Source organism: Symphalangus syndactylus, chromosome 6 (genome assembly GCF_028878055.3).
Source record: "Symphalangus syndactylus isolate Jambi chromosome 6, NHGRI_mSymSyn1-v2.1_pri, whole genome shotgun sequence".
Taxonomy (NCBI): domain Eukaryota; kingdom Metazoa; phylum Chordata; class Mammalia; order Primates; family Hylobatidae; genus Symphalangus; species Symphalangus syndactylus.
The window spans coordinates 73,799,515-73,814,942 of NC_072428.2; the positions used below are offsets into that span (position 1 = coordinate 73,799,515).

At 37.6% G+C, this 15,428-nt stretch overlaps 1 pseudogene; it reads left to right on the forward strand.

Moving 5' to 3' along the window:
- LOC129485349 (tripartite motif-containing protein 64C-like) overlaps positions 1-13,043 on the forward strand; it is a 109,125-nt pseudogene extending 96,082 nt beyond the window's left edge.
- Positions 13,044-15,428: the final 2,385 nt, after the last annotated feature.

Consider the following 15,428-nt stretch of genomic DNA (forward strand, 5'->3'; position numbering starts at 1 on the left):
GACTATTTCTTATTCACAATGTTAGGGCCAGAAGAATTTCAGATTTTGGATATTTGTGGATGGCAGAATATTTGCATATACATAATATATCTTGTGTATCAACCCAAGTGTAAACACAAAATTTATGTTTCGTATACACCTTATACAGATAGGCTAAAGATAATTTTAGACAATATTTTAAATAATTTTATTCATCAAGCAAAGTTTGTGTACACATGCCATTTTATTATCCTTTGTGAGTGCTCTTGCCTGGGGGCATCTAGGTGGACACAGAAAGCTATATTGCAACTGAATGGGCTGGGAGAGTCTTTTGTCCACTGAGAATATGTTTTGACTGTAACTTCTCACATGAGGTCACATGTGGGATATTTCACTTTTGGTGACATTTCACAGCTCAAAACATTTGAGATTTTGGAGCATTTTGGATTTTTAGATATTTTGATTAGTGGTGCTCAACCTGTGTGGTTTTTCATCTTTTTTTTCTCCAGGTAGGAATGGAAAATGCATTTTTGTTGTTACTTGTATTACACATTTTTTCCAACTCAAATTCATTATGCATGTTGTTAGATCTCTTCAAATTTCGATGAAAAGTCTCAAGTTATATCAATTACTATTTTCAAAAATTTTTTGTAGTAAGTAGATTAAATACCATGATAATCCACAGTTCAAAAATAAACATAAATTCATGTGCTTGTATTCCAGTTGGGTTTTTTTTTTCCAAACGATGAGCATTAATGAAATATTTTGCCTTGAAACCATTTTCTAAATATATTTGAGAATATTGTTCGAAAGTAAAAAATTGAAAAAGACAACATACCATAATAAATGACATTTGTGCTTAAGAAGGCTTTTTCAGAGATTATTTATAAAATAAAAATACATATTTCTAACCTCGTCTCAGTTAAGAGCTTGTTACTGATGTGCCAATTATGATGTTGAATGTTGTTTGGCTAACAGGATGCACTAGTAATAGGACCCTGTTAAGCTGAACTTTCTCGATTTAAATGCTATCTCATCATTCCTGTGCAGTATGTTTGTTTTTTTTTTTTTTTTGAGACGGAGTCTCGCTCTGTCGCCCAGGCTAGAGTGCAGTGGCACAATCTCGGCTCACTGCAAGCTCCGCCTCCCGGGTTCACGCCATTCTCCTGCCTCAGCCTCTGAGTAGCTGGGACTACAGGCGCCCGCCACCACGCCCGGCTAATTTTTTGTATTTTTAGTAGAGACGGGGTTTCACCGTGGTTTCACCGTGGTCTCGATCTCCTGACCTCGTGATCCGCCCGCCTCGGCCTCCCAAAGTGCTGGGATGCAGTATGTTTTTATTAGAATTCTAGCAGTATGTATTTTATATTGTGACCTAAATAACAAGCACACACAAAAATGATTTCACACTGAGTATGCCGATGTATTTTAAAGTCTGTAAAAAATATTGTAGGTATCAGCAACTACAACAGTGCTTCATACATAGAAAGGGACCAATTAATGCTAAGTAAATGTTATTAGTTACTTAAAGAACTTTGTATTATGTAAATACATCCAAATCAATTATTATTTGGATGGTAATATGATAGCAAACCTAGATGCAGAGTTAAGAAGAATATTGAGCAAGAATGGGTTAGGAGGGTGTGAGGAGTAGGCCACAGAGAAAGTTAATACCTATAATTTGCTGAGTCAGAGTTGAAAGCGCCCATAGGCTAAGTAGCTACCTCCCATTCTGACCCATTTCAGGAAAATATTTGAGTCTTCGATGTTTTTTGTAATTCTGGGAGTTCAGAAAATGCTTTAGAGAAATGAATGAGACACTTACCTTTATATTCATTTATTTACTGCATTTGGTGATTTGAGAATTTCTCTAAGTCACTAGAGATAGAGCTTCAGAATACTAATCTCAGGATACAAATCTATTTTTCAGTTTTACACCCATAACCCATTCTCCAAAGATGACCTCTCTGTTAAGTAATAGTAAATTATCTTCAATGTCATTTAAGTTCACCAGTTTCTTGTGAAATGTTTTTGACTTTAAAAAGTTTAAAAACACCAAAAGTCATTCTTTAAAACTAAACACGTATAAATCAAGTTCTTAAAAACCAATCCAGTCTGGGCGTGGTGGCTCAGTCCCAACACTTTGGGAAGCCGGGGTGAGTGGATCCCTTGAGATCAGGAGTTCAAGACAAGTCTGACCCACATGGCAAAACCCTATATCTAATAAAAATACAAAAATTAGCCTGGCATAGTTGCACAGACCTGTAGTCCCAGCTACTCAGGAGGCTGTGGCAGGAGAATCACCTGAACCTGGGAGGCAGAGGATGCAGTGAACCCTGATGGTGCCACTGCAATTCAGCCTGGGCAACAGAGCGAGACTACATTTCAAAAAAAAAAAAAAAGTCTTCTGCTCTTTAAAAATTATGGAAAATCTAGTATTGTAGATAAAAGTAGAAAACAAAATTGCTGTTCATATATTTTAGGTTTTAATAAGGAGTCATAAAAAGATAATTATAAAGTCACTTTATGTGGACTTAAAAAGGTAGCATCAGGCCGCTGTGGCAGCTCATGCCTGTAATCCCAGCACATTGGGAGGCCCAGGCGGGTGGATTACCTGAGGTCAGGAGTTCGAGATCAGCCTGGCAAACATGGTGAAACCCCCTCTCTACTAAAAATACAAAAATTAGCTGGGCATGGTGGCAGGCACCTGTAATCCCAGCAGGAGATTTGCTTGAACCCCTGGGGTGGAGGTTGCATTGAGCTGAGATCCTGCCACTTCACTCCAGCCTGGGTGAAAGAGCCAGACTCCATCTCAAAAGAAAAAAAAAAATGTAACATTGTATAATGACATCAGATAACTGATTTAGTTGTCTATCATTGGAATGTATATGTAGAAGTTTTTTTAATTTTAATTGATACAGCAATTATACAATTAAATTGAGCCAATCAAAAGGACTAGGTTTTGCCTTTGAAACTGCAGAAACCTAATCTTCTATTAAGGGTGTATCCATGCATAGTTTAAATTTTTCAAAAAATACATAAATAAAATGAATGTAGTCAAGTGTTTTTTAAGAAAAGTTTCTAACTTTGGAAATTCTACACAATGTACATGTAACAAAGTTCAGTCTTTCACATTATTAAAACAAATCAAAACCCTCAGCATTGGCCATTAGGATGCCAAGACATATCCAGTGAATGCTCCATTATAAAGCATCTAGCTTGGCTCACTTTGAAAACTTTTCTTCTAAAATTGTCTTCCTGGGGCCTTTAATACTTGACTCTAATTCATAGTTCTAGAAACTATTGAGTTTAGAGAAAGTAAATTCCAATCTACCCTTTTTTTAAAAAACCTAAGTAGGCTTAGGACTTTCTTCCTAAAATGTATGAACATTATTGTTCAAGCCTGTCATCGCAGCACATTGAGAGGTGGACACAGGAAAGGAGTTTGAGAAAAGCCTAGGCAACGTTGCAAAAACTCGTGTCTCCAAAAAAATAAAAATTAGCGGAGCATGGTGGCATGAACCTGTAGTCCCAGGTACTGGGGAAGCTGAGGTGGGAAGATTGCTATAGCCCGGGGGGTTGACACTGCAGCTAGACAGGATCCAGCGACTGCACTCCAGCCTGGGTGACAAAGCCAGACCCTGTCTCAGAAAAAATATATAAAATATCTCACTAATATTTGTAATGTTTATTACATTGAAAACATTTTGGATATATTGGGTTATAATGTTTTATTAAAATTAATTTCAATTGTTTCTAATTGTTTTAAATATCATAAGAAAAATGCATTCCCTCCCCTCTACTTTATAGTTTCCCTGAAAATACATGCACTAAAGAAAAACAATGAAGAAAGTATGTTTACTTAAATACTATTCAAAATACAAAACAAAAAACTTTTGAAATGTATTTAAGACAATGCTAACAAAACAATGTACATCATTAAATGCATCTGTTATTAACAAAGAAAGGTCTGTTGCAAACAGCCAGAAAAATTCAAGCAAATTCCCATTAAAAAACTAAAAAAAAAATTAGAGAAATTGCAGAAAATTGATTAAAAAGCATGCAAAAGATAAATCAACAAATTCAAAAGTAGGCTCTTTAAATAGACAAATTAAATTAGTAAATTCCAAATGAGATTCATTTAAACAATGGAGAGGGGGAGTTCAAATCAAGAATAAACAGGCAAACTCATAGGTCATCCAGATATCAATAAGCCAGTATGAATATTTTAAGAACAATTTATGCCTATACATTTGACAATTTTGATGACAGGAGAAAATTTCCTGAAAAACAGCTGACTAAAACAGACGGAAGAGAACATAGCAAAATGAAAGATATGATTTGGATTCTTAAAATTCCCTGTATTATTTAAAAAGCAAAACTCACAAAGAAAACTCCAGTGATCTCTTTCAGCGAAATTTTCAAAGCATTTTAGAAAGAAATAACACACTTTTAAACAAGTTCTTCTAGAGAACAGGGAAAAAGCAACACTTTCTAACTTAAAACTTTGTTTTTCTTTCATTTTTTTCTTTCCTTTGTTTAGACAAGTTGTCCCTCTGTCACTCAGGGCAAAGTGCAGTGCATGATCATAGCTCATTGCAGCCTCAAACACCTAGGCTCAAGTGATCTTCCTGCCTGGTCCTCCTGATTAGCCAGAACTACATGTGCTTGCTTCCAGGCCTGGGTAAAAACATTTTTTTTTTAGAGACAGGTGTCACCCTATGTTGCCTGGGGAAACCTGGAATTCCTAGAGTCAAGTGACCCTTTTGCCCAGCTGTCCAAGTAGCTGGAATTACAGACAGGAGTCACCAAACTCTATTCAAAATTAGTTTTCTGAATGTACTTTGTTAAAGATAATTATACACATAATTATTGTTTAAATAATGATTTATGACATTGCATCATGTTTTAATATAACTATACATGCTGTACATCTTCTACATGTCCATACATATATACTTATGTAAAGTATCTAATTTGAAATTATACACCGTGGTGTAAAATCAAAAACACATATTTTATTTTTGCATAAATTCACCATTGAAAATAGTCATAAAATAGGGAAGACAATCTCAATGCTCTCATATCTTCATGAAAGCCCTGTGTAAACTTGCATTCAGCACCTCCCTCCTACTACAGACCCTCAAAACACGTACTGCTCATTTATTGAGCTTATAGTTCTAATTGTATATTTACTTGTGTGATTCTTTAATTATGATACATCTCATTCACTAAGCTGTATGTTCTAGCAGGACTGAAATTGTCTATTATATTTTAATATAATTTATTTCTAATACCTAGTTCATTGTCATTAGTATATACTTGTTGAAGAATAAATAAAAAATCTTTAATGGAAATATAGATGATACATTTCAGTTCAAAATAATAAAGCAATTGTTTTTAATTGTGAGGGCATTGTTTGTGAAATAAAACATTACTCAATGAAATAGTTTCAGTTTTAATGTCTGTGAACTACCTATGTCAGCTTAAGATTCTTGCATCTCACTCCAAAATCCTCTACCTTCTGTTGAACTATAATCCCCTATGCATGATTGTCTATACTTGATAAATCCAATCACCCCATGTTACACCCTTCCCCAGTGTTACACCCTTCTGTGTAAGCTAATCTTCCATTTCCACTTCTTTCTCCAGACAGTAGCCAATCCCAGGAAGTGGGAGTGTTCTTAGGTGAGTCTAATCACTTAAAAAGCAGAGTTGTCCAGAGAAGACTTCTCCAGAGATGTCAGAGTGAATCTGTGGAGCCTGGGCTTTGGTGAGCTCAGTGTTGCTGCTGACATGGATATCTACGAATCTTCTAGACTTGAGACAATACGTCGCAGATTCTGGTGTGTATGACATTTGTACTAAGGCCCTTCATGCTTAATTTTTCTTATAAAAATACTTCAAACTCACTGGCCAGGACATTTACATCTTGTCTAAGCAAACGAGTAGCTTACCCAGTTATTTGAAATAACATCATTGTTTAAAATATCTGTAATGAGAGTATTTATAATATATTGGTTTGTGCTATATCGAGTTATTTGACTGGGTTTTTTTTTTTTGAGATAGGATCTCAACTCTGTCACCTAGGCTGAACTGAAGTGGCACTATCATGGCTCACTGCACCCTGAACCTCCTGGGCTCAAGCAATCCTGCCGCCACAGTCTCCTGAGTAGCTGAGACTATAAGCATGTGCCATCATGCCAGCATTATTTTTAAAAGAATTTTTAGTAGAGATGAGATGTCAATAAGATGCGCAGGCTGGTTTAGAACTGCTGACCCGAATCCATCCTCATACCTTGGCCTCCTCAATGCCAGGATTAGAGTCACGCTGCACTATGCCTAGCCCCCATTTTGTATTATATTACCTTATGCATTATTTGACATGTTATGTCTTAGCAGCTATAATTCCACTGTATTTGTGTAATTATGGATTCCAAAAAGAGCTTACAATTTTCAATATGTTACATATACGGACTAGCCTTTTTCCACTTCAATTTTATTTTGTAAATTGGCATATGTTAATTTCTGTTCAGATCATTTGCCCATTTTTTAATTGGGTTGTTTGGGGTTATTTTTTTTCTTCTTTTTAATTTGCTATTGAGTTATTTGACTTCCTTGTATATTTAGGATATCAATCTCCCGTCCAGTGAATAGTTGGTAAATATTTTTTCTCATTCTGTCAGTTGTGTTTTCACTACATTGATTGTTTCCTTTGCTGTGCAGAAGCTTTGCAGTTTAATATCATTCCAGTTGTTGATTTTTGCTTTTGTGGACTAGCTTTTTGTGATTTTATTCATACAATTTTTTCTCAGATTAATGTCCTGGAGCATCTCTCCTTTGTTCTCTTCTAGTAGATTTGTTCTTTCAGGTTTTACATTAAAGTTTTCAATCTATTTTGAGTTGATTTTGGCATAGGGTGAGAGGTGAGGGTGTACTTTTATTCCCTGCACGTAAATATCCAGTTTTGCCAGTAGTGTTAATTGAAAAGACTGTCCTTTCCCCAATAAATACTGTTACTACTTTTGTCAAAATTCAGTTGGCTGTAGAGAGGTGTAACAGTTTCCGGGTTCTCTGATCTGTTCCGCTGGTTTACTTGTCTATTTTGACGCCAGTACCATGCGGCTTTGCTTACTGTAGATTTGTAGTATACTACATGTTGTCGTGTAAGTGTTAAATGTGTAGGATTAATTGGAAAACTCTTGTTGTAAAGGTCATGTTTGTAGTCCTTTTCAAATCTTCAACGAGCAGACTGGATTTGAAAAGTGTTCAAATAGACCCCATCAACTGGTAAAGACTCCCAGGAAGTAGGGACTTTGATCACTGTGGAGAAACACAGGGAATAAAGATAAATTGGTGGTCATGCTTCCATTAATTACATCTCTGGATTCTTTAAAGAAAAAATTCGGGCCAGGCATGGTGGCTCACGCCTGTAATCCCAGCACTTTGGGAGGCTGAGGTGGGCGGATCACGAGGTCAGGACATCAAGATCATCCTGGCTAACAGGGTGAATCACCGTCTCTACTAAAAATACAAAAAAATTAGCAGGGCGTGGTGGTGGGCGCCTGTAATCCCAGCTACTCAGGAGGCTGAGGCAGGAGAATGGCGTGAACCTTGGGAGGCAGAGCTCACAGTGAGCAAAGATCACACCACTGCACTCCAGCCTGGGCGACAGAGGAAGACTCTGTGTCAAAAAAAAAAAAAAATCGAGTGTTTACTTTCCTTTTTGTTTTAAGTAAAAATTGATTAATTGTTGCTGAGTATTTTCATAGCTTGCGTAGTCACCATTTCAAAATATGAAAATACTCTGATGGTCTGAACTCATTCTGAGCAAAAACATTGTCTTGAATAAGAAATAACAATTTTTCATTGTATTTATGTAAACGTTGAATTTTTGGAACCCCTGGGAACACGGGTTGCTTTTGCTGCAAGCTTGACTTCTCCAGAGCCAGGATATATGAAATCCAATTTCTTAAAAAATTGATTAGCTGTTGGGTCTCCTGAAACTCTCTACTATATGTTTCTGTTACTTCTGATATTCCACATATTAGAATCAAATTAAGTTAACTTGTAAAACTCTGACTACTTCAGGGGAACTCAAATTTACTATTCTCTCAAAAACAAGCTTTTCTCATAAAAAGGGAATAACACATCCAGTAATGTCTTATCTGCTACTAAAGGTCATGTCTATTTTGCAGGAGAAACTTCTAAAGAAAATGAATCCTTTATGGAGGAGCACTCAAGAAATGCAAACCAATCTAAATCAGGAAATTAGCAAAATCCATTCATTAACGGTAGGGATAAAAAGGTTTTATATTTTTAATGTAGATTGGCACAATGCTAGCTTAGACTTCTTAGCTGAATTCTGCTTACCAGTTAGAAAATAGCAGTGTCCTCTTCCCAGAAAAAAACAAAACAGTGGTTTCAAATAATATATCAGCAATTATCATTATACAGGCCAACAGGAGCTGGTGCAAAAAATACTAGTATGTACATGTAGATGAAATAAACAGGGCATGATAGTTATTCCTGATGTAACCTTGAGGGTTTAGATAAAACTTCCAAGGCACTGAGAATAGGATAGCATTGAGTTGTTTAAAGCATTGTATTCACATTGAGTAGTTTAAAGTTTTGCTGTGAAGGTGAGGAGAGAAATAGAGAAAATAGTGGGGACAAAAAACACCCTGAAGTAATTTCTTTAAAAACTCGGCAGTAGAGTGCATACTGAAATATTTAAAAATGTTTAGAATAATCAGGCAAAGGAACAAGAGAAAATTAAGAAGAACCAGGTAAAAAAGACAATGAAGTAAGAATCCTCTAGAAGCATCACAGGAAGGGATCTTGAGCCTTTTTGAGGTACTGATTTATACAGGAAGGGAGACTAGGAGGAACATGAAGAAAGGATGGGTAGAGGAGACTAGCAGATCTTCAAGAACCTTTCCAAGTATGAGACACAGAGCTTATGAGTTTACTGCTTGCATATCCTAGGAGAATAACAGTTGAAGTGTTAAGTGTTTTGTTGAGAGTGAGGAGATGCAATTCTTTTAACTGAGCATCTCTGCAGGACTATGTGGCCCTCAGGAAAGGGATGATCAGATATCAATATCAGAAGTTGCACCAATTTCTCCTGGAGGAGGAGCAACGCCATCTGGAGACAATGGACAGAGAAGCAGAAGAGATTGTTCGACAACTCCTAGACAGTGAAGTAAGAATAACCCAACATATAAAACAGACGGAAGACATGTACAGAGAGCTGTGGGAGATGTGCAACATGCCTGATGTGAAGCTGCTCCAGGTGAGGAGGGAGCGTCCATCATCCAGAGTCAGGAAGACTTTGTTGGGAAATGCTGCCAGGACATTCATATGCTACCTGCAAATGTAACTACTCTCAGATAAGTGACACATGCTCCTTGACTCTGTCATTGCGTTTGTCCTGTGACTTATTTTTGCATATTCTGGTAATCTTTGGGAGATTTTTGCCATTTTGGTAGATCACATAGGACAAAATCCTCTTCGGTATAATCAGGAGTACTAGCCACAAAGAAATGTTATCCAAAATCAACCAAATGCTAGGCCAAGAGAATATTAGCTTTGTAAATAAAACTCAATTTAAGTTCCCCAGTACATCCTCACTTCTTGGGATTAAGCCTGGGAAATGAGTGACTGAGAACCTAGATAGCCAGGTACATCACTCCACAGTCTTATTCTCAGCTCCTTCATTCCTAGTGCCCACTGAGGAAGCCCACCATGGTTCAGCTGAGGTTCTGTTATTAACACAGCCTTGGATGGTTCCTTAGAGGTGTTTCAATAAACCTATCTTGTTAACCCAGAAAAACAACAAAGAATACTAGGGAAAGTAGGACAGAATTCTCATGATTAAGTACTTGTGTTTTTCTCTGCAGGACTTGGAAAACATTCTGGAATGGTGAGTTACACTAATGAACTTTGATTTCTGAGAAAGTCATTCCCTTATTGATAAAGTCAATGTACCCTTGAAAGTCAATGTACCATTGAAAAAGGTGGAGATTAGGTTCACTAACTACCTTCATGCAATTCCACATAGTTGAAAACCCAAATATAACTTCTGACTTTTCCAAAACCAAATTATGATTGACCTTTTATTGACTGGAAGCCTGTTGATACTGTAAACAGTCAATTAACATATATTGTATGTTATATGGATTATATGCTATATCCTAACAATAAAGTAAGCTGGAGAAAAAAATATAATTGAGAAAATTATAAGGAAGGGAAAATATACTTATTACTCATTAAGAAGTTGATCACCATAAGGGTCTTCATCTTCACTGTCTTCACATTGAGTAGGCTGAAGAGGAGGAGGAAGAGAAGACAGTGTCTCAGCAGAGGCAGAGGCAGAAACAAAAGAAATGGAGTGGGAGGCAGGAGAGGCAGGAAAGCTAGGTGAAACTTTCATTGAAAAAAATCCACTTATAAGTGGACCCCCAAATTTCAAACCCTTGTTGCTTAAGGGTCAACTACATGTTTTGAGGTATTTAGCATCGATCTGTGGCTGTGTTCCATTTTGGTTTCAAAGGAGAACCTGGGACCTTAAGATTCTCTGTCTCAGAAGTTTCCTTCTTATCTGGCTGAATGAAAATATATGTAACAGCAGTGTGCCATTCTGGATTTTCTTCTACCCACTCACCCCCGTCTTCTCCAGCCCTGCCCCAGCAAATCTTAAGAAGAAGTTTACTCTGAGTTATCACAAAGGAGTCTCCTATTCTAGAGAAGCGAGAGGTGAAAAAGAGAGGAAGGAGGGAAATGCCCTAAGGACAGGAAAGGGAGGGAGGATTTGTTCCCAGGGACATCAATAGCCAGGCCCTGTTCCATCTCTGCACTCCCCTGTTGTAGGCAGAATCTAAGAAGGGAATGGCTGCCTCAGGACCCTCAGCACGAGAGCTGACAGGCTGAAAATAGACTCCTTTGGTTTGAACAAAAGTTCAAAACCTTTAGTGCCAGTGGGCATTCCCTGTAAGACCCTGACTGCATCACTGGTGACAACTACCTACTGAGGTCGCAAAGGCTTTGGCTGAGTTTTCTTCTCTCAGCAAGAATCCCAGGATATCTGTATGCTTTGAAGAGGCCAGAGGGGGAGAGGGAGGAAATGACACTCAGTAATTTTCAATTAGGATCATGTATGAGAGAATGGAGAAACTGGGCTTGAACATGTTAAATTTAGATAAAAGTAACATTGCTATATCCACAATATAGTTGAATAAAACGTATACTGAATTTAACAAAAAAGGGAGATTTCTCAAGAAATATCTTGGATGAAAATCTGAAACATTTGTATGACTGTGTGATTATCCCTGGGCCTAAAAGTGTAACCGAGGTTGTTCTTTGCAGGACAGAGTTGGTGCAAATGGAAAAGCCCCAGCCAGTGAACCCAGAACTCACTTCCTGGCACATCACCGGAGTGCTAGAGATGCTCAACAAATTCAGAGGTAAGAGCCAGCTGCTTGGCAGTACAGCCTCAATTTCTGTTTAGGGGATTCCTTGGTGGAGCCATTTCCCATTATAGTTTTAATTTCTGTGAATTTATCATATATTGTAGAAATAATATTTATCATAAAAATTAGAAAGCTTTGACCAAGCAAATAACTAAAACTTCCATAAACAGAACAACTTTACTGTTGTAAGATACATTTCACAACAACTGGAAGCTGAGGATTCTTTCTATGAAAACGGCCCAAACTTGTAAGGCAGCCATTAGACAACAGAGGGCTAAAACCAGGATTAGACTGAATGAAGCAGTGGCTGACCAGGTCATGTAAAAGCAGAACATGATCATTATTTTCAGAAACTTCTAAACTGCACATGTATAGAAGTCCATCATATTTTGATGTTTAAAAATGGAGGAGGTAAGGCCTGGCAGAGTGGCTCATGCCTGTAATCCTCTAAGGTTGAGGCGAGCATATCACCTGAGGTCAACGGTTGGAAACCAGCCTGGCCAACATGGCAAAACCCCATCTATACTAAAAATACAAAAATTAGCTGGGCATGGTGTCACATGCCTGTAATCCCAGCTACTCGGGAGGCTGAGGAAGCAGAATTGCTTGAGCCCAGGAGGCTGCAGTGAGCTGAGATCACACCACTGCACTCCAGCCTGGGCAGCAGAGTGAGATTCTCAAAAAAAAAAAAAAAAAAAGAAAAATAAAGGAACAGGCACATTTTATATCCCATTAAATAAGAGCATCATAGCAGCGTGAAGTCTATTTGTTATTTATATTGAATACAAACAATGCAAGTGGCATTTTCTACTAAATAAAGAATGTTACATATATCTTGAAACAAATCATGCAAAGCCAGACATTAAATCGCTGATTCACACAATTGATGATATGTTTATTTGTTTTTCTGTGTGATTTTAAGGATTCTCCTGTGCTGTAGAAGTCATAATAACCCTTGATCTTCATAGATGAGAGTCTCCAAAGTCTTTTTGCTCCCTGTATTCTGTCACTTACAGGAGGTACAAATAAAGCCAGTACCTGGGCAGATAACATTTGACCCCCACGTAACTCCTTGACCTGACTTTTGTTCTTCTTGCAGTGGATGATCCTCTGAGTAAGGAAAGGGCAAGTCACTATATGAGTCTTTCTGAGGATGTGAGAAATGTGATATTTGGAGATGACCATGATGGTGCGCCCGGGGAGTGCCAGAGAGCAGAGAACTTTGCAGCATGGGGAGCTCAGGCCTTCTCCTCCGGCAGGCATTACTGGGAAGTGGATGTAACCCACTCCTTCAACTGGATTCTGGGAGTCTGTAAAGATTCCAGGACAGCAAACACAAATCACATTCCTTTTTTGGAGGAAGCATTTTTTCTATTTTCTTCAAAGAGAAACAACCTTTATAGCCTCTCCAACATCTTTCTTCCCTTAACTCACTATGTGCAAAGACCTTTGGGTCAGGTTGGGGTGTTTCTGGATTATGACAACACAGTTGTGAGCTTTTATGATGTTTCAAAAGGTTCCCTCATATACAGCTTTTTCCCTTCCTCTTTGTCTTCCCTTTTGACACCTTTCATTTGTATTGGTTCCCCATGAAAGTCAGGTTTCATTATGATTTCTTAGTGAGCTCTCTGGCCCGAAAAACTTCCAAACTCAAGACCTCATGTGAGACAGTAGGACAATGTGTGAGCATCTTTGAGCTCACTGTAACTTGAGGAAACAAAATTATTATCTGAGTATGAAATGGGATAACCACATTGAAATTATACATTTGTTTCCTAAATTTTTTAATAAAGAGTTGTGAAGAACCATAACTGCCTGATTCCTGGAAATTTTATATACCCCAAAATGAAACCCAAAACTCTTTATCATTACTGTCTATTCATTGCGCCTTCCCCACCCACTCGACTCACAATCTCTTTTGTACTTTAGATCTTTGTGGATTTTTGTATTGTAGACATTTTATGCAAAGCAAATAATACAAAATATGGTCTGGATCATCAGTTACTAAAAATTGCTGATTTTTGTAAATGTCTAAAATATATTAGTTATAAGAGTGTACTGAATTGTCTTACTGACATATACACTCAATTATAGTTCTTGGTTTCAATGGCCCTTGCATGCATTCCAAAGTAGCATCATAAAATGTAAACTTAGACTGGAAAATCTTTGAAGAAGTTTGTTTTGATGCAAATAATTTTTAGCTGAACAAATTCTTCTTCTTTTTTTTTTTTGCTTCTTGCCTAGATTATTTATTTTATTTTTTTGAGGCTGTGACTCCCTCTATCTCCCAGGCTGGAAATACAGATGCCTGTCATGGGCTCACTGCAACCTCCACCTCTTGGGTTCAAGCGATTCTCAGCCTCCTGAGTTGCTGGGATTACAGGCCCGTGTCACCACGCCTGGCTACTTTTTGTATTTTTAATCGAGACCACAGGAGTTCACCATGTTGGCCAGGCTGGTCTCAAACTCCTGACCTCAAGTGATATGCCCACCTCGGCCTCCCAAAGTGCTGGCATGACAAATGTGAGCCACCAAACGCAGCTGATTCTTATCTTCAATATTCTCATAAATGCTAGATTCAGAAAAACTACTGGTTTGTCGAAGTCATTTTATTATCGTTTATGTTTTCCTCAGTGTTAACTTCAAATTGGGAGTCTTGGTGATAAAGGATCAGTAATTGTGCATTGTCATTCATGATAAATTTGGTCCATCCTGACTATGTGCCATTCTTTGCAAAGGATAAACAGCTTGTGAGTCAGATCTGGAGTTAATGAAAACTTCAGATTCCGTAAGCAAATAAGTAGAGACGCTATGTTTAAATTGTCTGAAACCATCGTTGCCTCTGGGATATTTCCCTCTTATTGGGAAGCTAAGTCATATGGCTCTAGAAATAGTGTACTCCTACGTGTTGTTAAGGGTCTGTAGATAGGTAAATCTTCAATGCTTTCAACGAATTTCCCTTTTCTTAAAAAGTCTGTGAAAACCATCTTTTAAAACTTCTTGCTTCAACGTAATTTTTAAAAAAAAGAGAGAACAAAAGCCAGAGGTGGTGGTAAAAGCTATAGCCAAATTGAAGGGTCGCAGCAGCATAGGAGGTAGGAGGCTCAGAAGAAAGCCAGGCAGAAAACATCAAAACCTCTGGAGACTATGCATGCGCCTTGTGCTTCTTTTGAAGCCTGACGCCAGCGGTGCCTCCAGCACATCTATGGTCCTTCAGTCTTGCGGTCTCAAGATCCCTCAGTCCCATATTACAAAAATTAACAGCACCTTAATAGGTTCTACCTGGAATATATACACTCATATTGTGGAAAGCTTAGAGACACATTTCTTCCCAAAACTCTTCATGGCTGGAGCTGTATCTAAGTAAGAAATACTTCAGAATAGGAAGGCATCCAGATTTCATTATTCAGTTTTGGTAGAGTTGGGAAGTGAGTTATTCATTTAAAATTATTCTTTATTATCTTCCCACCATTTGCCTTTTTTGTTTGAATGCTATTTATAAAATTTTATAAACTAAACATTAAAACGAGGAAATAAGCAATAATCAAAGTAGATGTCAACGGCCTGGAAAAATGTGCATGTCAAAACGTGGTTTCACTTAATTACCAGTATTCTTTCCACACAGCTTATCCTTTTGACTGTTAAACTTTTGGTAATAACTTTTTGGCAGACATCTTCTCATACTTGTAAACCACTACAAGGAAATAAATAGAGGCCGACACACAGATGTCCAAATGTTTAAAATGTATAACTCTAGCTAACAATCTGTCAATAAAGATTTTGCATCCTTTTTCTTTAAAAAATAGTATATAAGTTCCTCATAACATAGAAGGCTGTGCTGAGTTTAGAATTTCCAGATTGTTATAGGACCAACAGGTTGTACAGTAGCAGCCTACTGTGCAGTAACATGCCAACCACACTCAGACAGGAGATATGCAGCAGATAATAAGTTTAATGATCACAGTGTTCTGAGTGAGA